The following is a 27,009-nucleotide window of genomic DNA, read 5'->3' on the forward strand; positions in this document are numbered from 1 at the left end:
TCAGATCCTCCCGCATGCTCAAGTCTCACTCACAATGTAGACTGTCCTGTGGACTGCAACAATGATGGTGGGATGATTGTTCACCTCTTTGTGGACTGCAAAAGGTTCTTGTCAACATTCATCCCAAACCATTGCTCAACAAGGGTCTCTCTGATTTATGGGATGATCTTCAAATGAGGTGAATATTCATATTACATTCAAAGCCAAAGACAACTTTATGATCATATGCACAAGTAAATGTGTGCACAATTGCAAAGTTCATTTGATTGTTAAGTGGTCAAAGTGGTCACGGTGCTGTCATACTGAGGTAGTGATTAGGGTTGTCACACTGGTTCAAGAAAGAAATGTTGAAGGGAAGTAGCTGTTCTTGAACCTGATGGTGTGAGATTTCAGGCTTCGGTATTAAAGATGGCATGGCACAGATAGTGGAGATCTTTGATGATGGACGTTGCCTTCTTAATAGAGCACAAATACATCATGGGCAATACAGCCTCAGTACAAAATGGGTACATCCCTCTCCTACCAATGATGGAGGGCGAGATGTGTTCATGGTATATTGGGCAGAGTCCACTGCCCTGCAGTTTCTTATGTTCCTGCACGTTTGATTTGCCATATTAGATTTGAAGTACGTATACATTCAAAAAATTCTATGAATGCAATGCAGTATTTTCTGCATTTTCTATTTTTAGGAATTAAGTTTATTTTGAAATTTGGAAAAGGAGGTGCTACATAAATGAAAGTTCTTTGTTGTTACTTTTAGCTGCACCATTGAAGCCTGGGGTTAACTACCACACTAAGGTCTCTTAGAGAGGGATCCTACCATTACTGGACTCTGCCTCAATGCAGATCCATAGCGAACACCATGCTGTATCCCATCACATACCATAATTTCAATAACAAAGCAGCCAGGAATACTTAATGGCATTGGAGTCAGTAAGACAGAAATTTGGGGGCAATTGTTAATAGCTTGTTCCTTTTTTGTTATCTGACTAAAGTCCATTGTGGAAATTCAGCCAGGCCATTGTGACTCACTGTCTCAATTCGTCCTCTTGCGCAGGTTTCTGTTAAAGTCCAGATTGCGACTAGTAGGGCAATGTTTGGGTGCTGAGGTATCACAGTGTTCTGCAAATCAAACAACTATTCAATTCCGATGCAAGCATTTGATACTTGGTTCCATAACCCTGCTAGGACTAAAGGTTTCCACCTGAATTCACTCCCTTCCACGGCCAGGCTGTGTTATAATTGTGCTTGCGACATAAATGCTTCAGGCAATGTAAAATAGTGATTGACTTGGGCCTGCCATATCCTGTCAAGAATCAATTCTTTCAGTAGGGTAGGTGAAGGAAACCCAGTGGTCTCAATCTGATATCTTGGTCTCTACATTGCATTGACCTAGCATAACAGAGAGTGGACAGAACCTGTCAAGGTTTCACCTGTGAGCTTTCAACTAGCAAGATATCAGTTAGATCACAAATTCCATTCTGAAGATAGTTTATTCCAAAGTGGCCATTGGACAGGAGGATATTCCACATGGCCCAATCCCTCAAATTCAGAGCAAAGGGTTCTGGACACTGAGAGATAGGGCCCACATAACTGCCTCCCAGACACGTCAAAGGTGCATTATGTGAAGAAACATGAAGGGTGTTTGTTTCTGCATTGATGGTGTAATGAATGGTGTGTGCTCACTGCTAAAATATGATGAATAGACTACAGTTGTGTGAAGGAGTTACTCCAGACACTTCTCTTAGGCTCTCCATTACTTCAAAATCCAATAAGAGCAACAGGATTTTTCTTGATTTGATATTATTTCAACACTCCCTTGTACTTCATTCAGTGCTTTATTGCTGTATGCAGAAGGAGCAGAAGCCGGTTCTAAAGTTACTTCTGTGTTAGCAAAGTTCAATGGCCAGCACCCTTGCTTCTGAGCAAGAACTCTTGGGTCCAGAATAACAAAATCTGTGACAAATCTGGACTACCAAAGTACTGAGGGAGTGTTACACTGTCAAATGTTCCGACTTTCAGATGAGATACTTAAATAGTTACACTGTCTGGCTGTCGCATGCGGGCGTGACAGGTTCCATTAGGAGAGGAAGGGAGATGCATATCCAGTGTAATACAAATCCCTCAATCAGAATCAGGTGATTTGTCACAAGTACTCGTGACTTCTTGACCTCTGTGGTTTCATCATTGCAACGGCACCAGCGTTTAAAGTGTACATCACTGGCTGCAACTTGCTTTCAGATGTTCCCAGGATGTGAAAAGCACCAGGAAAATGCAAATGGGGGTCTCTTGGTGAGTCATGTCCTTTTGCCCCATTCGATCTCGATTGGTAATGTCAACACTGGGATTTCAAACCTAAACCAGAAGGAAAGGCACCATAATTAACATAGACATATTTGGCATGGTTAATTAATTTCATAAACTGCTGATTTTGGTATTGATAGAAGTGTAAAGAGAGATGAATATGTTTTCAGCTAATAATTATAAGTAATACAAACAAAACACTGCAGGTTAGGCAGCATTTAAGGAAGAGTACAGTTGACGTTTCAGTCTGAGACCCTTCGTCAGGACTGGAGGAAAAAGATCATCAGTCAGTTGAAGAAAGTGGGGGGAGGAGAGAATGAAATACAAGATATTAGGTGATAGGTGAAACTGGGAGAGGGAGAGGGGTGAAGTAAAGAGCTGGGAAGTTAGCTGGTGAAAGAGATACAGGGCTGGAGAAGGGGGAATCTGATAGAAGAGGGCAGAAGGCCGTAGAAGAAAGAAAATGGGGAGGAGCACCAGAGAGAGGCGATGGGCAGGTAAGGAGATAAAGTGAGAGAGGAAAAAGGGAATGGAGAATAGTGAAGGGGGGAGCATTACCGGAAGTTTGAGAAATCGATGTTCATGCCATCATGAAGAAATCTGCAGATGCTGGAATTTGAAGCAACACACAAAAAAGTTGCTGGTGAACGCAGCAGGCCAGGTAGCATCTCTAGGAAGAGGTACAGTCGACATTTCAGGCCGAGACCCTTCGTTAGGACTAACTGAAGGAAGAGCTAGTAAGAGATTTGAAAGTGGGAGAGGGAGGGGGAGATCCAAAATGATAGGAGAAGACAGGACGGGGAGGGATGGAGCCAAGAGCTGGACAGGTGATTGGCAAAAGGGATATGAGAGGATCATGGGACAGGAGGCCCAGGGAGAAAGAAAGTGGGGGAAGTCCAGAGGATGGGTAAGGGGTGTAGTCAGAGGGACAGAGGGAGAAAAAGGAGAGAGAGAAAAAAAAACTAATAATAATAATAAATAAATAACTGATGGGGTACGAGGGGGAGGTGGGGCATTAGCGGAAGTTAGAGAAGTCAATGTTCATGCCGTCAGGTTGGAGGCTACCCAGACGGAATATAAGATGTTGTTCCTCCAACCTGAGTGTGGCTTCATCTTTACAGTGGAGGAGGCCGTGGATAGACATGTCAGAATGGAAATGGGATGTGGAATTAAAATGTGTGGGCTCTGGGAGATCCTGCTTTATCTGGCAGACAGAGCGTAGGTGTTCAGCAAAGCGGTCTCCCAGTCTGCGTCGGGTCTTGCCAATATATAGAAGGTCGCATCGGGAGCACCGGATGCAGTATATCACCCCAGCCAACTCACAGGTGAAGTGTCGCCTCACCTGGAAGGACTGTCTGGGGCCCTGAATGATGGTAAGGGAGGAAGTGTAAGGGCATGTGTAGCCCTTGTTCCGCTTACACAGATAAGTGCCAGGAGGGAGATCAGTGGGGAGGGATGGGGGGGACGAATGGACAATGGAGTCGCATAGGGAGCGATCCCTGCGGAAAGCAGAGAGGGGGGGAAGGGAAAGATGTGTTTAATGGTGGGATCCCATGGAAGCTCTGACTCTGTCCGCCAGAGAAAGCAGGATCTCCCAGTGGCCACACATTTTAATTCCACGTCCCATTCCCATTCTGATATGTGCATCCATGGCCTCCTCTTCTGTCAAGATGAAGCCACACTCAGGTTGGAGGAACAACACCTTATATTCCGTCTGGGTAGCCTCCAACCTGATGGCATGAACATTGACTTCTCTAACTTCCGCTAATGCCCCACCTCCCCCTCGTACCCCATCTGTTATTTATTTTTTATTATTATTATTAGTTTTTTTTCCCTCTCTCCTTTTTCTCCCTCTGTCCCTCTGACTATACCCCTTGCCCATCCTCTGGACTTCCCCCCCTTTCTTTCTCCCTGGGCCTCCTGTCCCATGATCCTCTCGTATCCCCTTTGCCAATCACCTGTCCAGCTTTTGGCTCCATCCCTCCCCGTCCTGTCTTCTCCTATCATTTTGGATCTCCCCCTCACCCTCCCACTTTCAAATCTCTTACTAGGTCTTCCTTCAGTTAGTCCTGACGAAGGGTCTCGGCCCAAAATGTCGACTGTACCTCTTCCTGTAGATGCTGCCTGGTCTGCTGCGTTCAGCAGAAACTTCATGCCATCAGGATCAGGTTGGAGGCTAGCCCGATGGAATATAAAGTGTTTCTCCTGCAACCTGAGTGCAAGTGGAACAAGTGCTACACCTGCCCCTACACCTCCTCCCTCACTACCATCCACAGCCCAAACAGTCCTTCCAAGTCAGGCGTCCCTTCACCTGTAGGTCTGTTGAGGTTATCTATTATATCCAGTGTGGCCTCCTGTATACTGGGGAGACCCAACGCAGACTGGGAGACTGCTTTGCCAAGCACATATGTTCCATCCGCCAGAAAATGCAGGATCTCCCATTCTGACATGTCCATCAATGGTCTCCTCTACTGTTGCGATGAGGCCACGGTCAGGTTGGAGGAACAACTCCTTGTATTCCGTCTGGGTAGCCTCCAACCTGATGGCATGAACATTGACTTCTCAAACTTCTGGTAATGCCTCCACCCCCACTCTTTCACCATTCCCCATTCCTGTTTCCCTCTCTCACCTTATCTCCTTACCTGCCCATTGCCTCTCTTTGGTGCTCCTCCCCTCTTTTCTTTCTTCCATGGCCTTCTGTCCTCTTCTATCAGATTCCCCTTTCTCCAGCCCGGTATCTCTTTCATCAATCAACCTCCCCGCTCTTTACTTTATCACTCCCCTCCCAGTTTCACCAATCACCTTGTGTTTCTCCCTCTCCTTCTCCCACTTTCTTACATTGATCCTCATCTTTTTTCTCCAGTCCTGCCGAAGGGTCTCAGCCCAAAACGTCGACTGTACTCTTTTCCATAGATGCTGCCTGGCCTACTGAGTTCCTTCAGCATGGTGTGTGTGTTGATTGGGTTTCCAGCATCTGCGAATCGGCTCTTGTAAATAATTATAAGAGTCTTGGTGTGCTATTGCGTGGTTTTGGCCTTAAGCATCAATGGTTCCTTCCCATCCACAGATACTGCTCGACCTGCAGATTGTTTGTTGTTGGTTCTGACTTTTCATCACCGTGGGCAGTTCAGCAGATCACACAAATCAGCATTCTCTCCAAGGACTCTTTCGACATCTCTTGTTAGCTTGCTAAATCGACCAGCATAATCAGACCCCACCAATCCCAGGCATTCTCTGTCCTCCCCTCTCCCATAGGCAAAAGACACAAAAGACTAAAAGCATGTATCATCAGGCTTAGTGACAGTGTCTATCCCACAGCTACAAGACTATTAGATGATTTTCTTTTATGATAGCATGGATTCTTGACTTCACAATCTAGCATCTTAGTGCACCTTCTCCGTAAAATTAGAGTCTGCATTTTGCAATTGTTTTCGCTTCTACTACCTTGATACACTGATGTGTGAAATGATCTGTATTGATGGAATCCAAAAGAAAATTTTTCCTGAAACCTTGGTACATGTAGCAGTATTAAACAAATTTTCCAGTTTATCACTGGGCATTACTAAATTCATCACCTAACCTGTAAGGTGTTCTGCCCCACTCCCTCCCTAACCTACATGCTGGGTCACCGTTATTCACTAAGACTATTCCTGATATTATCCAATTAAATGTTCAGATCCAGATTGGACTCTGCCTTCTGCTTGTTACACTGTCCTGCCCTCTCAAAGTCTCCTGATCCTGCGTAGAATTATCTCACACCATTAACTCTTCTGCCTCAATCACTGGATTTCTGAAATATATTTATTATTGACAGAGAATTATCAAGGAGAAAAATCACCCTTTTCTTTGCGTAACTAGGCATCAAAGGCAAGATACAGCCAAATCTCCATGCAGTGGCAGAAACAGGAATGCATCCCCAGCACAGGGACAAGATGAAGCCAGGGGACTGTGCACCACTGTAAAACAGAGCCCAACAGACCGACAAATCTCATTCTTCAGTTACTGTTTAATCCATACCAGCTGAGCACGTAATTGCTAATTATTACTAGATCAGTATCACTTTAAGAAGACTGGTTAAAAAAGCAAGTTTACTCCCAGAAACCCCCGTGGTCCCTCGTGATCTCTGGATATCCTTTGCAGCAAGGGATTCCTCGGGGCGGAACACGTCCTTCCACAAGGAACTGTTGTTATACAATTAGGCAGGGCTGGAAACTCATCCCAACATTCCTTCCTTTGGGCTCTCAGCATTCTGCCAAAGTGAAGGGGTGTTGAAATACTTAATGCTGCACTCGACTGATTGAGGATTACTCAGACGTCAGGCGTGAGGTGGCTGCATTTTCTTTCTCTCTGGATTGCTGCCAGTATCTGTGTGCCGTGGGTGGAGACTGGTCTCCAGCTTTCGGTGCAGGCCATGATAGATGGCTACAGATCGCTCTCGGTGGCATGGTCCAGAGTTGCTCAGAGGGAGGAGCTAAGGACATCTTATCTCTCTCTTACACAGATCATGTACTCTCAGCCTATGCTGCTGTATCACAGGAAGTTACATCTGGTGTTAACCCTTCACTTACTCTGATTGAAACCAATTCAAAGCCTTGAGCAACATTTAATTTATTTATTTAAAGATATGGTGTGGAGTGGTCCCTTCTGGCCTTCGAGCCAGGCCGTCCTTGCAGCCCCCAACATACCCGATTAACCCTAGCCTAATCACGGGATAATTTACAATGTCCCATTAACCTACTAACGGGTACGTCTTTGGACTGTGGGAGGAAACCAGAGCACCCAGGGAAAACCCACACATTCCACTCAAATAGCGCATTCAAACTCCTTATAGAACGGCGCCAGAACTCCGGAATGCCCGGAGTCGCGCTAACCGCCACACTGCCATGGCGGCCAGGCCCCACGTTTAAAAATGTGGAGACTCGCAAATGTATTTCCTTTTTGTTCTTTGTCACAGTAATAAAACACAGCTTGCAACTTTCAGTGAAGCATGTAGCAGTTAAAGGGAAGTTAACTCTTTGTTATCACCAGTTCAATTGTTACATTTGAACAATGTGTACAGTGTTGGCAATATCAGACCATGTGGTCTGAGAACACAGGCAGATAATCCTGACCCTGTGATCAAGGCCGACAGTCTGATGCCCACATAAGGAGATGATGCAGGAATTTGAGGGCTGACTCCAACCTTACACTGGGGGACTGTTTACAGTCTCAGTGATAACATCGTATCTCAAAGTGATGAAAGATTTGATAAAAACTCAAGGCATTCTTTGCCTTATTAGCATGGATTCTCTACAACAGGAGGCGTCAGGTCAGGTGGCTCGAGAGTTCTGCTGTGAATCAGGCAACTGCTGCATGTGACTAATCCACTCAGCCCGCGAACAGGTTCACATTAAACACCATGATAATACCAAGGCTAACTTGCAGATGGGAAAATCAGGCCTGCTTGGCCTGAACTGAGTGCTGTATCTATCGAGCAACACACACAAAAAGCTGGAGGAACTCAGCAGGCCAAGCAGCATTTATGGAAAAAAGTATAGTCGACGTTTCAGCCAAAACCCTTCGGCTTTTGAACTTGTTTCCATAGATGCTGCCTGGCCTGCTGAGTTCCTTCAGTATTTTGTGTGTGTTGCTTTGATTTCTAGGATCTGCAGATTTTCTCTTCACCGTAGCTACCAAACCCTGTAAGGTGTGCAAACACTTCAGGGGGACACAAGTGTTCTGGCTGTGCCAGCAAACAGTTGTCCCATCCTTTTCAGTTGTACTGTGGAGTAAAGTCTATTAAAAGCTTCCCAGACTCCACAGGATGAATGGTTTACCCCTGGGCACGCTTTCGGACAACCACACAATGGAGCTGGAGGATCTCAGCAGATCAAACGGCCTCTGTGGGGGGAATTGGATTTCAGTAAGAGATCCTGAATCAGGACTGTGAACCCAGCCCCTCGAGGCATGCGTTCCAGGATTTCTTGCTGAAATGGAGCCGACAGAGGATGAGTTAGCCACCAGTGTGTGCAATAGTCTGCAAGTGAAGGACTAAAAAACAGACCACTGGAAGAACTCAGTAAACCAAGCAGCATCTGTGGAAACAGAGGGTTGATCAACTTTTCTTGTGAAGGAAAAGTATTTGTAGATAAACCTCACTGCCAGCTTTTTACTCCCCCCACAAACGATAGAGAAAAAGCAAAATTTACATCATGTGCATCTTGTGGATAGACTAATCTGCCCCAGTCATTTTCTAAATGATGACAAAATTTCATATTTGGACCTGAATATATTGTGTACCTGACATCTCTGGTACCCCCTGCACTCATCACCACCTCCATCTTCTCCATTCAGGCATCTTCCTTCGCACCTTCCCCAATAGAGTCATAGAGTTACACAGCACAAAAAAAGGCCCTTCAGCCTAGTTCACCCATGCCTCCCAGTGCTGGCTCAGTTGCCTGCAATTATCACATATCCCTCTAAATCTTTCCCATTTATGCCTCTGTCTAAATGTTCAACTTCAAATTCAAATTCAATTGTCATTCAACCATACATGGATGTAGCCAAACAAAACAGCATTCCTCAGCGGCCAAGATGCAAAAAAATATTATCAACAACACACATCATACTGCACATAGTCGATAGCACAAATAGAACATATGTTAACGATTTCAGAAAATCATACAGTCACAAAGAAAAAAACATAATATAGCCCCAAATCCCTGAAGTGCATGACTGTAAATTGATGGTTAAATTGTCTTGGTCCAGCTTGTTCTTCCACCATGTGAGCACTGGAGGGCAGCACTGAGCAAACACCAGACAGCAGCACTGAGCAAACACTGGAGAGCAGCATTGACTGGAGGGGTCACCTCCCAACCTCGTACAGATTACAACTGGCCCACAGAGGCCCCTGTTCCTCTCCCACACCACCTGGCATCTCCTCCCCTGGGCGGCTGCAACTTCGTACAGACTACAACTCGCCCACAGAGACCCCTGTCACTTGTGAAAATGCCATCCCCTTCTCGCAGTTCCTCCGTCTCCACCACACCTACTCTCAAGATGAGGCTTTTCATTTGAAGACTACTGAGATGTCCTCCTTCTTCAAAGAAAGGGCTTCCCTTCCTCCACCATCAATTCTATCCTCACCCGTATCACTTCCATCTCACACACATCTACCCTCACCCCATCCTCCCACCACCCCACAGGGATAGGGTTCCCCCTTGTCCTCACCTACCACTCCAGTAGTCTCTGTGTCCAGCACATAATTCTCCAAAACTTCCACCATCTCCAACAGGATTCTACCACCAAGCACATCTTTTCCAAACCCCCCCCCCCACTTTCTGCTCTCCATAGGGATCGCTCCCTACGTGACTCCATTGTTCACTCTTCCATCCCCACTGATCTCCCTCTTGGCACTTAATCTTGCAAGAAGAACAAGTGCTACACCTGCCCCTCACTACCATTCAGGGCCAAAAACAGTCCTTCCAGGTGAGGTGACACTTCACCTGTGAGTCTGTTGGAGCTATCTACTGTATCCAGTGCTGCCGGTGTGGCCTCCTGTGTATCACTGAGACCCAACATAGATTGGGAGATCACTTCGCCGAGTACCTTCAGAAAAAGACCATCCACCAGAAAAAGACAAATTTCTCAGTGACCATTCATTTTAATTCTACTTCCCATTCCCATTCGGACATCAGTCCATGGCTTCCTCTACTGCTGTGGTGAGGCCACACTCAGATTGGGGGAGCAACACCTTATATGTCATCTGGGTAGCCTCCAACCTGATGGCATAAACATTGATTTCTCAAACTTCTGGTAATTGCTTTCCCCTGTTCGTCACTCCCCATTCCTCTTTCCCTCTGTCGCCTTATCTCCTTATCTGCCCATCAGCTCCCTCTGGTTCTCCTCCCCCTTCCCTTTCTTCCATGGTATTCTGTCTTCTCCTGTCAGACTCCCCCTTCTCCAGCCCTGTATCTCTTTCAGCAATCAACTCCCAGCTCTTTACTTCACCCCCTCCCCCTCCTAGTTTCACCTATCACCTACCACCTTGTACCTCTTCCTCCCCTCAACCAACCTTCTTACTCTGACTTCTCTTCTTTCCCGATGAAGGGTCTTGGCCCTAAACGTCAACGGTTTACATTTTTTTATTGATGCTGCCTGACCTGCTGAGTTCCTTCAGCATCTTGTGTGTGTTGCTTTGGATTTCCAGCATCTGCATATTTGTTTTTGTTACATGGCATTCAGCTTTTTTGTTGCAGATTCGAGTGTCTGCAGTCTCCTTTGTCTTAATAGAGCAGAAAGCCACTAAAACCTTGGTCAAAGTAGGTGTTAAATAGCAGAGGATTAGAGACAGACAGCATGCCTGAGACCTTCTGAATCACGTGAGCTGCCCTACCTACACTCACAAATCAAAATTTACATAGCGGTTCCTCTCAGTTTAATATCAAAGGTTCAAAGGTACATTTTATATCAGAGAAATGTATACAATATACATCCTGAAATTCTTTTTCTTCACAAACATCCACAAAAACAGAGGAGTACCGCAAAAGAATGAATGACAGTTAAATATTGGAACCCCAAAGCCCCCCCCAGCTTCCCCCTCCCATACATAAGCAGCAAAGCAACGACCCCCCCCCACCAGCAAAAAAAGCATCGGCACCGTCCACCAAGCACTCAAGCGTGCAGCAAAGCATCAATGAAGACACAGACTTGCAGTACCTCAAAGTCGACTCGTTTACCCGATAATTTGACATACCACATGCTCTCTCTCCCTAATAAGGGAAAAATGAGGTGTCCCCATTTCACAGTGAGAGGGGAGACTTAACAAACAACTCGCTGATTTACTATGTTAAAAGTCTGTTGCATTGCTTTTTCTGAGCTCTGTGCCCAAAGAACTCGGGTCTCTGGGCACACAGCCGGCAGCCAGCTTGCTGCTTTCGGTCTTCCGTCTACTCCCACAGCATACCAGGCAGTGGCACCAACTTTGAGTCCGCCTGCCTCCAGAGCCACGAAATCCGGAAACCCTGAAGGCACACTAGTCTTCTAGACCACGTCCTTGGTATCGAATAGCGGCCAGTTGTGAGACCCCGAGAGCAGGTCCCATTCCCGCAAAGTACCAAAATTCAGTGCGTAACTCCAAGTGTCCTCCTTTGTATACCTTGGTGCAGAACTAAATGACACAAACGAATGCAGCAAGGAAATAAGGCGAAGGCTAGCAATGGCACGCACAAGCACTACCAAACCCTGGAACATCTGGAAAGATAGATCTGTGAGCACTAATACCAAGATACGCCTCCTCAAGAGTCTCGTCTGGCCTGTAACCCTATATGCTGTGAAACGTGGACCCTAAGAGCAGCTGATGAAAAGAAATTGACAGCATTTGAGCTGCGGACATACAGACGGATCCTCAGGGCATCATACATTGAAGGGAGATCCAACAATTTCATCCCAGAAAAGACTGGCACGAAACCAATACTTCTGGAAACTGTTATCCAAAGGAAACTTCGCTATTTTGGACACATCTCAGGAACTGATGAGACACTGGAACGCACTGTGCTCGAAGGCAGGGTGGAAGGAAGCCGCTCCCGAGGCAGACAGAGGACAACCTGGATCGACAACGTCAAGAAGCGGACCAGCCTCACCGCCAGAGATGCAAGAGGTTTGACTGCCGACAGATCGCAGCGGAAGAAAGTGGTTGCCAAGGCTCTGGCAGAGCGTGGCACATGATGATGATGATGAACTCCAGATCAAGGTCTTCAAAGGAAACCTGAAAGGGAAAAATAGAGATATTAAAAATAGAAATAGAGCTGTTATAGAAATAGAGAAGTTGCAAGCAAAGGAGTCACCATTAGGTGCCATCGTCTACTACACTCCACCCAAAATATAATGCATAAAAATTATGAAATACATAAATACAGAATATCCAAGTCAATATTTTCATAATAAATATTGTTATTCTGTTACTTAACACTAGCATGCCAACAGTTATATTCATCTACAAACTTCTATCATCTCTGCAACCCAAGTCCAATCTTTCCATAGAGCTCATGCCCTTCAATCTAGGCAGCATCCTGATAAAACTCTTCTTCACTCTTTCCAAAACTTCGACAACTATCCTATATTGGGTCAAACAGAATTGAGTGAGCTCCTGTAATATTATTAAATTCACAACTTCAATGTACATAGACATGTTCATTTCTACCAAAACCAGAACATTTCCTCTCTTCACATTTCATAACTGTGCTTTCTTATCAGTTTTATGTGCTGTTGATGTACTTACTACAAAATCTCATACAATTTTTTGAGGATGTAACTAGTAGAGTGGATAGGGGAGAACCAGTGGATGTGGTATATTTGGATTTTCAAAAGGCTTTTGACAAGATTCCACACAGGAGATTAGTGTGCAAACTTAAAGCACACGGTATTGGGGGTAAGGTATTGATGTGGATAGAGAACTGGTTGGCAGACAGGAAGCAAAGAGTGGGAATAAACGGGACCTTTTCAGAATGGCAGGCGGTGACTAGTGGGGTACCGCAAGGCTCAGTGCTGGGACCCCAGTTGTTTACAATATATATTAATGACTTGGATGAGGGAATTAAATTCAGCATCTCCAAGTTTGCGGATGACACGAAGCTGGGCGGCAGTGTTAGCTGTGAGGAGGATGCTAAGAGGATGCAGGGTGACTTGGATAGGTTAGGTGAGTGGGCAAATTCATGGCAGATGCAATTTAATGGGGATAAATGTGAAATTATCCACTTTGGTGGCAAAAATAGGAAAACAGATCTGAATGGTGGCCGATTAGGAAAAGGGGAGGTGCAACGAGACCTGGGTGTCATTATACAACAGTCATTGAAAGTGGGCATGCAGGTACAGCAGGCGGTGAAAAAGGCGAATGGTATGCCTGGCATTTATAGCAAGAGGATTCGAGTACAGGAGCAGGGAGGTACTACTGCAGTTGTACAAGGCCTTGGTGAGACCACACCTGGAGTATTGTGTGCAGTTTTGGTCCCCTAATCTGAGGAAAGACATCCTTGCCATAGAGGGAGTACAAAGAAGGTTCACCAGATTGATTCCTGGGATGGCAGGACTTTCATATGAAGAAAGACTGGATGAACTGGGCTTGTACTCGTTGGAATTTAGAAGATTGAGGGGTGATCTGATTGAAACGTATAAAATCCTAAAGGGGTTGAACAGGCTAGATGCAGGAAGATTGTTCCCAATGTTGGGGAAGTCCAGAACGAGGGGTCACAGTTTGAGGATAAAGGGGAAGCCTTTTAGGACCGAGATTAGGAAAAACTTCTTCACACAGAGAGTGGTGAATCTGTGGAATTCTCTGCCATAGGAAACAGTTGAGGCCAGTTCGTTGGCTATATTTAAGAGGGAGTTAGATATGGCCCTTGTGGCTACGGGGGTCAGGGGGTATGGAGGGAAGGCTGGGGTGGGGTTCTGATTTGGATGATCAGCCATGATCATAATAAATGGCGGTGCAGGCTCAAAGGGCCGAATGGCCTACCCCTGCACCTATTTTCTATGTAAAACTGTGGTGTTACAGTTACCATATCAAGTGACTTCTCTGTATTTTCAAATTTATAGACAAAATCAGTTTATGGATTCCTGTAAAAAGTTTCATGAAGTGTTTTGACAGGGTGATTGTTAAATCCAGCCTTCCGGACAGCTCAATACACTGCCTACTGCTGAAAGGTATTTACCACTTCCCTGGCCCTACACTCATCTCTGGGGCGTCCGGATAGTAGAGACACCACGTACATTAGACTGTTGTTTATTGACTGCAACTCCTCCTGCATTACTGAAGTTCCAAGCAACCTCATGTCCCAACTCCTGGACTCTGGGACTCAGCTCATGCCTTTGAAACTAGATCCTTCACTTCCTGACCAACAGACTGCGATCAGTAAGGATTAGCAGTGACACCTCTGTCGCAATTTTTCTCAACACTGGGGCTCCACGAGGTTGTGTCCTCAGCTCTCTATTCTGCTCCTTATACACTCATGACTACGCGGCTCTAACTTCTACAAGTTCGCAGGTGGTACCTCCATTGTGGGCTGTATCTCAAAGAGTGGTGAGTTAGAAGACAGGAAGGAGACAGTGAGCTTAGTGACATGGTGTCATGACAACTTTTCCCTCAATGGCAGCAAAATAAAAGAGCTTTGGGGTGGTCTTTTATTGATCGTTGACTTTGAGGTGGGGGGTGGGTGCTGTGCACTTGTGACTGTTTACATCAACAGTGAGATTGATGGGATTGAGAGTTTCATGTTCCCAGGTGTGAACGCAAATAGTCTGTCCTTGTCAAACCATGTAGAAGCTACAGTCTAGAAAGTTCAGCAACACTTCTCATATCTCAGGAGCTTAAAGACATTTGGCATGTCCTCATCAACCCTTACTAATTTTATTGATGCACTACAGAAAGCTGGGTGCATGATGGCTTGGAATGGCACTTGCTCTGCACGTGATCTACAAGAAACTGCAGAGTTTTGGACACAGCTCAGCACATCATAGAAGCCAGCCTCCCCTTTATCATAATCAAAGACTGATTACAATTATTTATCACATGTACATTGAAACAGACTGTGAAATACATGATTTCCCTCAGCAACCAACACGCAATTCTCGCCAGTACAACACAGAACACAACAACAATAAAGCAAGCCCTGCTCCCCCGTCTCACCCACACTCACACACATGGACCTTTCTCCTACTCCAGTCTCCAGGCTTTGGCCATTAGGCTTTAAGTTCTGGACTTTCGATCGATATTCGGGCTTCAGTCTTCAGTAGTGACCCTCTGACTAGCCAACGACAGCACCCCAAATTCTAGGCTCAAACTCTGGGCACCCCAACTCATCAGGCCGTCATGCCTTCTGCTCACACGGATGTCCGATCCCAGAACCCATCGACCCGGCATCCACGGATATCTTTCACCACATGTGCACGTAGCTGGCCTTTGAGTGTGGAACGGAAGCCTAGATTCCGGAAGTCCTCCGCACACATCGACCTCACTGGCTGACAAGGGCAGGGCACAGGCCTGTCTTTCATCCCATGTCCACGTCCTGGCATTTGAATACAGAACGTGGAGTGGAGACCTAGACTGCGGTCTGACCTCTAACTCACCAAAATCCCCATCCCTCAACCCTAACCTGAATTCTAACTTACCCACATCTCTGTCCCTAAGCAATCTTGACCCTCAAATGTGCATCAGTTAATTGGTATCAGCTTCCTTGCTAGAGGCCTTCCAGAATTGGTGAGCCCTAACTCCCCTCACTGTCCCGAAAACATCCCTGCGAACTTAAAAACAGCTAAATCTGCACCATGACCTTGACAGGGACCGCAGCTTGGCACCATCTTGAGTGCCCCCCCCCCCGACACTGGCATTCTTCTCTTCTCCTCTCTTCCAATGGGCAGAAGATAGAAAAGACTGAAAGCATGTGCCACATGGCTGAAGGACAGCTTCCACCCACTGTTGTATTAAATAATTCACCAGTATTTATTTATTGATCCAGCATGGTTACAGGCCCTTCGACCCAACGAGCCCGTGCTACCCAGTTACACCCACGTACCAATTCGCCTACTAGCCCGTACATCTTGGAATGTGGGAGGAAACTGGAGCACCATGAGGAAACCCACACAGTTCCAGTGAGAACATACAAACTCCTCAAAGACAGCAGTGGGACCTGAGCCCACATCGCTGGCACCGTCGTAGTGTTATTATGGTCATCGCTACAACACCATGCCTCCCTAAGTATGTCGCTGCTTACAACTGAGAAGATGCTCAGGAAGCTTAACGTTCTGAGGGTGGATATATCTCCTGGACCTGATGGAATGCACCCTTGGGTTCTGAAGGAAGTAGCTGGAGAGATTGCAGAGGCATTAACAATGATCTTTCAAGAATCGATAGATTCTGGCATTGTACCGGATGACTGGAAAATTGCAAATGTTACGCCGCTATTTAAGAAGGGTGGGAGGCAGCAGAAAGGAAACTATAGACCTGTTAGCCTGATATCCGTGGTTGGGAAGTTGTTGGAATCAATTGTTAGGCATGAGATTACAGAGTACCTGGAGGCACATGACGAGACGGGCCAAAGCCAGCATGATTTCCCGAAAGGAAAATCCTGCCTGACTAACCTATTGCAATTGTTTGAGGAAATTACAGGCAGAGTAAACAATGGAGATGTAGTAGACATGGTGTACTTGGATTTTCAGAAGGCCTTTGACAAGGTACCACACATGAGGCTGCTTAGCAAGATAAGAGTCATTGGAATTACAGGGGAGTTACTAGCATGGGTGGAGCATTGGTTAATCGGCACAAAACAGAGAGTGGGAATAAAGGGATCCTATTCTGGCTGGCTGCCGGTTACCAGTGGATTTCCACAGAGCTCGGTGTTGGGACCGCTTCTTTTTACAATGTATGTCAATGATTTGGACTACGGTATTAAGGGATTTGTGGCTAAATTTGCCGATGATACAAAGATAGGGGGAGGAGTGGGTAGCATTGAGGAAACAGAGAGTCTGCAGAGAGACTTAGATAGTTTAGGGGAAATGGGCAAAGAAGTGGCAAATGAAATATAATGTTGGAAAGTGTGTGGCCATGGACTTTGGTGGAAGAAATAAACGGACAGACTATTATTTAGATGGAGAGAGAATTCAAAATGCAGAGATGCAATGGGACTTGGGAGTCCGTGGTGAAGAAGGCAAGTGCAATGTTGGCAATGGTTTCTAGAGTTATAGAATATAAGAGCAGGGATGCGATGTTGAGGCTCTATAAGGCACTTGTGAGACCACACGGAGTATTGTGTGCAGTTTTGGGCTCCTTATTTTAGAAAGGATGTACTGACATTGGGGAGGGTTCAGGGAAGATTCACAAGAACGGTGCAGGAATGAAAGGGTTACCATATGAGGAATATCTGGCAGCGCTTGGGCTGTTTTCCCTGGAGTTCAGGAGAATGAGAGGGAGATCTCATAGAAACATTCCAAATGTAAAAAGGCCTGAACAGATTAGATATGGCAAAGTTATTTCCCATGGTAGGGGATTCTAGGACAAGAGGGCATGACTTCAGGATTGAAGGACATCCACTTAGAACAGAGATGTGGAGAAATTACTTTAGTTAGAGGGTGGTAAATCTGTGGAATTTGTTGCCATGAGCGGCTGTGGAGGCCAAGTGCATTCAAGGCAGAGAAAGATAGGCTCTTGATTAGCTAGAGCATCAAAGGGTATGGGGAGAAGGCAGGGGAGTTGGGATGACTGGAAGAATTGGATCAGCCGCAACTGAATAGTGGCACAGACTTGATGGGCTGAATGGCCTACTTCTGCTCCTATATCTTATGGTCTTATGCTTAGTACCATACGATGTACAGTTGACCTCACAATCTACCCCGTCATGATCTTGTTCTTCTTTTTTACCAACACTGCACTTTCTCAGGAGGTATTACACTTTATTCTGCATTGTTATTGTCTTACCTGGTTCTGCCTCGATGGGCCCTTTGGTCTGACCTGTATGGAAAAAAATGTAATACATGCTTTTCTCTGTATCTCAGTATATGTGACAATGATAAACCCATGGAATCCGTTGTTTAACAGGATGGACAATGAAATACGATTCTTGTTACCCCAGCTGTAATCCAGTCCCTGTGGTGCTCGCCGGTTCTGGAGGGTCTCCAATAGGCAAGCCGTTACCAATTAACTCATGCACATTTGAGGGTCGAGATTATTTAAGTACGGTATTCCCGCCAAATACAGTATAAAGTATGTGAAAGCACACTGAATATAAATCACCCCCAACAAAGGTAAATCAACCAAATCTGGACTCATGAAGAAAATTCCGGAGAAAAAAGGCGAAGGTTGCATTTTGATGAAGTGAAAAGATGCAACTGTAAACTGTTCAGTTGATGTGTCATCACTGACAACGATGCAAGTTGTTGGTACGTCTTTTAGACCTGGATTTGAAATATTGGACATATTCAGGATTATACAGGCTCCTAAAGAGAAAAAAAATGCAGTTTTCTTAAAAAAATACAACACAGAACAAAAGTCTTAAGCACATGTAAAACATTCTTTAAAATGAAGATGCTTTCAAAAATAATGAAATGGGAAGTTTCTAAATATCAAAAAAAAATTATTAGAAAGAGTAATAAGCAGTAAAAACACTAAATCAAATCAACATTTGATGCGACTACCCTTTGCCTTTAAAACCTGCATCAGTTCTCTTTGCTACACTGTCATGCAGTTTGATTTTTAAAAATCAGCTAGTCGGTTGTTTCAAGCAGCTTGGAGATCCTGCCACAGTTCTGCAGGCTGTGTCGCTTGTTTCTGTCTCTCCAGGTAATCCCAGACTGCCTTGATGATACTGAGATCAGGGCTTTGCGGAGGCCTCACCGCCTGCTGCAGGACTCCTTGTTCTCCTTTTTGCTGAAGATAGATGTTTCTGACCTTGGCCGTGTGTTTAGGATTATTGTCCTGCTGCAGAATGCAGTTGGGACGAACCAGGTATCTCCCTGATGGTATTGGCTGGTGGTTGAGAATCTGATTGCACTTCTCAGCATTGAGGATTCCATTAGTTCTGACCAGGTCACCAACTCATATGCAGAAATGCAGCCCAGACCTGCAGGGAAACTCTGCCATGCTTCACTGGTGGCTGCAGACACGCATCCATGTAGCGCTCTCCAGCTCCTCTACGGACAGGCTGCCTTCTGTCTGAGCCAAAAATTTCAAATATTGACTCGTCAGTCCAGAGCACTTGCTGCCATTGTTCAGCATCCCAGACCTTGTGTTATTGTGGGGAGGCGAGTCTCAGGGCTCTGGCTCCACATCAGATGGAAATTTCATGGTGACCTTCATGATCAACAGCCCAAAATATACACACAAAAGTATTCAGGAAGCAAACCTTTATTGTTCAGTGTAATCAATGTGTAAAAGGAGACAAAGCGTTTAAATAAAATAATAAATAAATAGACATGCTATACACGTAAATTAATTAATTATTTATAATAGCGAGCGAGAGAGAGAGAGAGAGAGAGAGAGGAAAAGAGACCATAAGACATGGGAGCAGAATTAGGCCATCTGGCCCATTGAGTCTGCTCCGCCATTCAATCATGGCTGATGCTTTTTTTCTATCTCCTCCTCAACCCCTGTTCCCGGCCTTCTCCCTGTAACTTTTGATGCCATGTACAATCAAGAACCTATCAAACTCTGGCCTAAATACACCCAACAACCTGGCCTCCACAACTGCACATGGCAACAAATTCCACAAATTCACCACCCTTCGGCAAAAAAAATTTCTCCACACCTCTGTTTTGAATGGACGCCCCTCTATCCTGAGGTTGTGCCCTCTTGTCCTAGACTCCCCCACCATGGGAAACATTCTTTCCACATCTACTTTGTCTAGACCTTTCAACACTCAAAAGGTTTCGATGAGTTCCCCCTTCTTCCCCCTTATCCTTCTGAATTCCAGCAAGTGCAGTCCCAGAACCGTCAAACCTTCCTCGTATGATATAACCGTTTTGTTCCTGGAATCATCCTTGTGAACCTCCTCTGAACTCTCTCTAATGCCAGCACATCTTTTCTGAGATAAGGTGCCCAAAACTGTTCACAATGCTCAGGGTGAAGCCTCACCAATGCCTTATAAAGCCTCAGCATCACATCCCTGCTCTTATATTTTAGACCATATCTATAAGTAAATGCATAAACAATACTGAGAACATGTGTTGTAGAGTCCTTGGAAGTGAGTTCATAGGCTGTGAAATCAGCTCAGAATTGAGGTAAGTGAAGTTATGCCCTGGTTCAGGAGTCAGATGGTTGTAGGGTAAGAACTTATTTTCACATTATATGTCAATGATTTAGATGATGGAATTGATGGCTTTGTGGCCAAGTCTGCAGAAGATGCAAAGATAGGTGGAGGGTCAGGTAGTGCTGAGGAAGCAGAGAGGCTGCAAAAAGACTTGGACAGGTTGGGAGAATCGACAAAGAAGTGGCAGATGGAATATAGTGTAGGGAAACGTAAGGTCATGCAGTTTGGCAGAAGAAATAAAGGCATAGACTAGTTTCTAAAAAGGGAGAAAATTTAGAAATCAGAGGTGCAATGGGACTTGGGAGTCCTTATGCAGACTTCTCCCTTTAGGTTAACAGGTTGAGTCTGTGGTAAGGAAGGCAAGTGCAATGTCAGTATTCATTTTGAGAAGACCAGAATATAAGAACAAGGATGTAAATCTGAGGCTTTATAGTGCACTGGTGAGGCCTCACTTGGACTATTGTAAGCTGTTCTGGTCCCCTGTGCTGACATTGGAGACGGTCCAGAGAACGATCCCTGGAATGAAAGGTTTAACATATGAGGAGCATTTAATGGCTCTGGTCCTGTACTTGCTGGAGTTCAGAAGAATGAAGGGGATATCATTCAATAAAGCACTGAATATTGAAAGGCCTGATGGGACCACTCACTGGGCAATTCAGTTATGATGTGCAAGTTGAGTTGAGGGGGCCTCTTTCCATGCTGAGTGACTTTCTGATTCTAGGGTGGGAACACAGAAGGCTTGGCTTTCTCATTGGAATGATATGGTCTTCACCACCTTAGCGATGTGTGAATGGAGCAGAGTAGCTTTGAATTATATGGTCTTCACCTCCTTAGCAATGCTACCAGGTGCCACTGTTTGTTCAATTGTGCTCTGGTTATCTTGCACAGAATGGGGTTAATTCAGTGTGTGATTCAACTGCCTTCTCAAAGCAGCTGAAAGATAAGGGGCTGTGGTACTCAGTTACAGACACAAGAAATTCAAAGTTGGGATCTAAAACAACAGCAAAGGTTAATTTTAACTGAAATTCACACACACAAGGTAGTCAGCTGACAGCAACGTCTCATCACCAGTTCAGCGCTAGTACAGTATCTTTGATTAACTGGAAAGAGTGTTGTGGAAACATTCGTTATTGCCACATTTGAGAGACAGGGAATACTCAGAATTTACAGTCTCAGAGAGGAAATACACAGTGACCTTCGAAAAGGAACTGTTCTAATGTAGCATAATTGTGACATAACACAGCATTTAAGCAGCTCTTAGATAAATGCATGAATATTCAGGAATTGGATGACATAGAGGCAGAAGGGATTAATTTAATTTGGCTTGATGTTTAGCACAGACAATGGGCTGAAGGGCCTGTTTCTCTGCTCTACTGTTCTGTTCTATAACAGAATACTACAGCCAGTAGGCTGTAAGTGGGAAATAGTTGAACTTAACCCATCTGCTTTTAAACCAAATGTAACACATGGACAGAAACAATGGGGTAACTGGGGCATTACTGGGTCTGCTGTGATGGATGCAAGTTGGATTACTTTACCTAAGACATAGATGTCTGGGCGTCAAGGTGTCTGTAGTACGGGCAAAGCTGCAGTCCCCTCCCCTTTGTGCTTTGTTGAGAAGGTCTGGAAAAGATGCATTGATCCTTTGTGAGGTTCATCCCGAGTGTCTGCATAACACGGATCTGTGTTCTCTGGGAGTCATACTATGTCAACTGCTGCTGGAATACTATCAACTACATGAAAGATGCACTTTAGTCATAGTCTTAGAGTTATACAGCATAGAAACAGGCCTTTCAACCTGAACTGTCCACCAACTAACACACACGAAAAATGCTGGTGAACACAGCAGGCCAGGCAGCATCTATAGGAAGAGGTACAGTCGACGTTTCGGGCCGGGACCCTTCGTCAGGACTAACTGAAAAAAGAGATAGTAAGAGATTTGAAAGTGGGAGGGGGAGGGGGAGACCTGAAATGATAAGAGAAGACAGGAGGGGCGGGGTGGATCTAAGAGCTGGAGAAGAGAGACTCATGGGACGGGAAGCCTGGGGAGAAAGAGAAGGAGGGAGGGGAGCCCAGAGGGTGGAGAGCAGGCCCTTGCTATAGTGAGAGGGACAGAGGGAGAAAACATATAAAAAATATATTAAGTAAATAAATAAGGGATGGGGTGTGAAGGGGAGGAGGGGCATTAACAGAAGGGTCCCGGTCCGAGCCTGGGTGTTCAGCGAAACGGTCTCCCAGCCTGAGTGATGCTCTGTCTGCCAGAGAAAGCAGGATCTCCTAGTGGCCACACATTTTAATTCCACGTCCCATTCTCATTCTGACATGTCTATCCACGGCCTCCTCTACTGTCAAGATGAAGCCACACTCAGGTTGGAGGAACAACACCTTATATTCCGTCTGGGTAGCCTCCAACCTGATGGCATGAACATTGACTTCTCTAACTTCCGCTAATGCCCACCTCCCCTTCACACCCCATCCCTTATTTATTTATTTAATATATTTTTAATATGTTTTCTCCCTCTGTCCCTCTCACTATAACTCCTTGCCTGCTCTCCACCCTCTGGGCTCCCCTCCCCGCTTCTCTTTCTCCCCAGGCTTCCCGTCCCATGATCCTCTCCCTTCTCCAGCTCTTGGCTCCATCCCTCCCCTTCCTGTCTTCTCTTATCATTTCAGATCTCCCTCTCCCCCTTTCAAATCTCTTACTATCTGCTTTCAGTTAGTCCTGACGAAGGGCCTCGGCCTGAAACGACGACTGTACCTCTTCCTGGAGATGCTGCCTGGCCTGCTGCGTTCCACCAGCATTTTTTGCGTGTGTTGCTTGAATTTCCAGCACCTGCAGATTTCCCCATGTCTGACCACCAACTACTCATTTTGGGCACTAGGGGCAATTTGATGTAGCTAATTATATATAAATGTTGGACAAGTCAGTGAATCGAGGAGAGGGGAACTGGCACAGAAGAGGCCTGGAGCAGGTCAGCCGCGATCATATTGAATGGCTGGGCAGGCTTCTGGGGCTTAGTGTAGCTGCTCCTAATTCTCTTTCTTCTTTGCAGGAGTATACAGAGAAGTTTGGTGTAACCATCACAAAGGCTGTGTGGGGAAGGAGCACAGTCTCAGGTCATGCCACTACTGGGATTGAGAAGTAAACACATCAGCAGATGCCCCAGTGTCTCACTGATGGAATGCTGAAGGAGGAAACGTTAGTGAGATATTGTAAGTTACTTGGTAAAAGGAATGAAAAAGGATTACAGCCCTGACGACGTTTACTGTATATTATTTTACTATTTATGAAATAAAATATACTTATTGAGGAAAACTAAATTGCAGTGTATCCTACTTTGTAGATCTAGAAAAGATTGAGGGACAGACACAAGAGTAAATCTTACCAACATACTACAAGACTGAAGGCCATTCAGCCCATTTCATCCATACTAACTCAGAGGAGCACAAACGGGAGGGCCGATGCTTTGCTGCTGCTTATGTATGGGAGGGAAGGGGAGGCTTTGGAGTTCTAACAGTTTTTTGCCATCCATCCTTTTGGGGTTTTCTGTTTTGTGGATGTCTGCATAGAGTAAGAATTTCAGGATGCATACTGTACACATTCTCTGATATTAAATGGAACCATTGAAACATTAAACGAAAGCCCCATTCTTCGCTCCTAACTTATCAGTGCTTTAGTGACTTTGTCTGTCCCACAGGGCCATTATCTTCTTTTTTATTCCTTTGTCACTTACTTATGACCAGGGATAACTTGCAGTAGCCAGTTAACCTTCCACAAGTCTTTAGAGTGTGTGAGATTTCCGGAGGGCCTGAAGAAACCCACACAGTAATAGGGAGAACGTGCAAACTCCACATAGACAGCAACAGTGGTCAGGATTGAACCTGTGGCCCTGGAGCAGCAAATCAACTGCTGCAGTGCTGTAGACTTGATTGTACATCAGGTGCCAAGGCAACTTTACCGATAGCAGATCTATAAAGCTGAAGGAAAATGGAGTATTTAGTTCTCCAAACTGACTCCAATGTAACTAAAACAACACACACCAAATGCTGGAGGAACTCAGCAAATCAGGAATGAACACACAATCAACATTTCGGGCCAAGACCCTTCCTCAAGGTTGAAAAGAAAAGGGGAAGATACCAGAATAAAAAGTGGAAGGAGGATAGCTAGAAGGTGATAAGTGGATTGGAAAGATAAAGGGCTAGAGAAAAGGAATCTGTTATGAGAGAAAAGTGGACCACAGGAGAAAGGGAAGGAAGAGGGGACCCAGGGGAAGGTGATACGCAGGTAAGAAGAGATAAGGTGCCAGAGTCGGGAATAGAAGAAGAGGGGAGGGGAGGGAAGCAGTTTTATATCAGAAGGAGAAATCAATATTCTGCAACTAAATCCCCCCTTAATAAGGACACCAACTCCGAGTGCAGTTTTACTCATATAATAAAGAAACAGGACAGGTACATAGATAGGGAAGATTTAGAGGGATATTGGCTAAATCCAGGCCAATGGAACTAGTGTAGATGGGAACCTTGGCTAGCAGGGGCCAATTGGGCTGAAGAGCTTGTTTCTGCTCTGCACCACTCAATGAATCTGTACTGGAAACACTCGCAGGTTAGGCAGCATCTGCAGAAAGAGAAACAACTCATGTTTCAGGTCAGTCATGAAAACGGAAACAAGAAACTAAGTAAGTTTTAGGCAGCAAAGGTGCAGGAGGGTTGGGTAGAACAAAATGAAAATCTCTGGATGACAATTTGCAAGCTGAAATCAATGGAGCTAATTTCCTTAGGAGATCTTTCCTACAGAGATCCCATTTGAAGAATAGGAAGGGAGTATTGGAGCATGGGAGGAGAAAGTCTATACAGTATGTAGGGTGAATGCACACAATTCCCAGGGTTGAGGACATGAGTTTACAGTGAGCTGGGAGTGATCTATTGGGGACTAAGGGGCAAAGTTTTCACCTCAAGTGTGCTGTATATACGGAATGAGCTGCCAGTGGAGGTGATTGTGGTAGATACATTAACATTCAAAAGTCAGTTATGTAGACAGGAAAGGCTTAACCTCTTTAGACCCAATCTTTTTTATGCTATGGAGCCTTACCATTAACCGAGAGGTCCATGGACCTTGGTTTAGTAGCAAATGAAGGTAAAAGGGACTTGCTTTGATGGGAATCTTGGTTAGTATTGACCACAAGTTGTACCTCTGGGCAAGGCTTTATGAATGACTCAACCCTCAAACACTTCCAAATTTTGAGCATCTGTATGGTAATTATATTACTGCTTTCATGGATCGATTGGCTGCTAATTCCCCTACATTTCATGGAGTCATAGAGTTGTACAGCATAGAAGTGAGTCCTTTGTCCCGCTCACATCCTTGCCAACCTTTTGGCCCATCTACAGTACACCAATCCCATTTGCAAATATCCCTCTCCACCTTACCTATTTGTGTCCGTCTAAATGTAGTGACTGTAACTGAGTCCATCATCTGCTCTGGCAGCAAGTTCCAGATATTTGCCTCTTTCTGTGTAAAAAAACACTTACCCCCTTAGATCCCTTGTCACTCCTTTCACTTACCTCAGACTTCTGTCTCTTCCTATCATGGGGGAATGTTTCTGATTGTCTACCCTACCTATGATCTTAAATTTTATATCTCTCAAGCATAGTCCATCCAATGTCCACCATAACTAAAGTAATCTCCTTTTAAAACATCTTACTGGTGTTTGGAATAAGATGATGTATGTACGAAAGGTGTGATGGAACTGTTAAGCCTTTCTGTACGTGGTTTTGATATAGCCAGTTCTTACAGGAGGGACTAGCAGCTGAAGGATACAATGGAGTGGCAGAGCGACCGTCTGCTGTGGGAACGCAACAGGTTGAGCATTTTCTGCGGGAGGAATGAGAATCAGGCTTAATGTCACTGGCATATGTCATGACATTTGTTAACTTAAAGGAAAGTCATCATTATCCTTACCTCATCTCCCTCAGATATAATTCTCAACCCTTCCTTTATCTTCACCCCACTATGGCAGCCATTACTTGTATTTAAACAATGCACCTGATATAGAAAATATGTCAAATCCGGTATCTGGGAGGGAAAGATGGCGGCGCAACGCAGCGCACGCAGCCTCTCCAGTGAAATGATATCGTATTTGTTAAATAGGAGCCGTGCACAATCCTGATTGATGGAGACGGACGTGAGAAGCACGGAGGAACATCTGGAGAAACTTCTGAAATGCCCGCTTCGCTGCCACTGCTCCTGTGCGATCAAGAATCTCTGGAGGGAAGGCACCAAATCCTTGGCTTTGCCTGCTGCTGGTGGCCGGAGCTGGGGTCGAAGCGCTCAGCAGAAATAGTGCTCAGTGCTCGGTGTCGGAGGGCTGGTCGGAGGCTCGAAGTTTTCGGATGGACTGAGAGTCGGACTGTAGTCGGGTACTTCCAGGGTGCTGCATCGGCAAGTTTGCAGCGCTGGAAGCTCATGGCGGGGCGAGTTTTCTTCCTTCTACCATCTGCGTGAGATGTTGGGACTTTCGAGAGACTTTGAGACTTTTTTTACTGTGCCCATGGTCTGATCTTCTATCAAATTACGGTATTGCTTGCATTATTATAACTATATGTTATAATTAAATGGTTTTTGTCAGTTTTTCAGTCTTGGTCTGTCTTGTGTTTTTGTGATTTCACGCTGGAGGAACATTGTATCATTTCTTAATGCATGCATTACTAAATGACAATAAAAGAGGACTGCGTGTCCTCATAATCTAATCTAATCTAATCTAATCATCTGAGCAAGCTTGAGTTGGGAAGATCAGGGAATTATATTTTTGAGACAAATTTGGAGTTGGTTGTCATCCGCAGGAGTACATGTATGCACAGGTGCAATGAAAAACTTCCTTGCAGCAGCATCACCCCCTCATGCCAACAGATAAACACCATTCACAAGAAAACCATG

At 45.2% G+C, this 27,009-nt stretch overlaps 1 long non-coding RNA gene across 1 annotated transcript; it reads left to right on the plus strand.

The window, feature by feature from the left end:
- Positions 1-1,717: 1,717 nt before the first annotated feature.
- Positions 1,718-26,631, plus strand: LOC134357762 (uncharacterized). The gene is made up of 3 exons (XR_010020721.1): positions 1,718-2,292; positions 23,129-23,288; positions 26,224-26,631. It is a non-coding gene; the product is annotated as an uncharacterized LOC134357762 (long non-coding RNA).
- The last annotated feature ends 378 nt before the right edge of the window (positions 26,632-27,009 follow it).

Source organism: Mobula hypostoma, chromosome 17 (genome assembly GCF_963921235.1).
Source record: "Mobula hypostoma chromosome 17, sMobHyp1.1, whole genome shotgun sequence".
NCBI lineage: Eukaryota > Metazoa > Chordata > Chondrichthyes > Myliobatiformes > Myliobatidae > Mobula > Mobula hypostoma.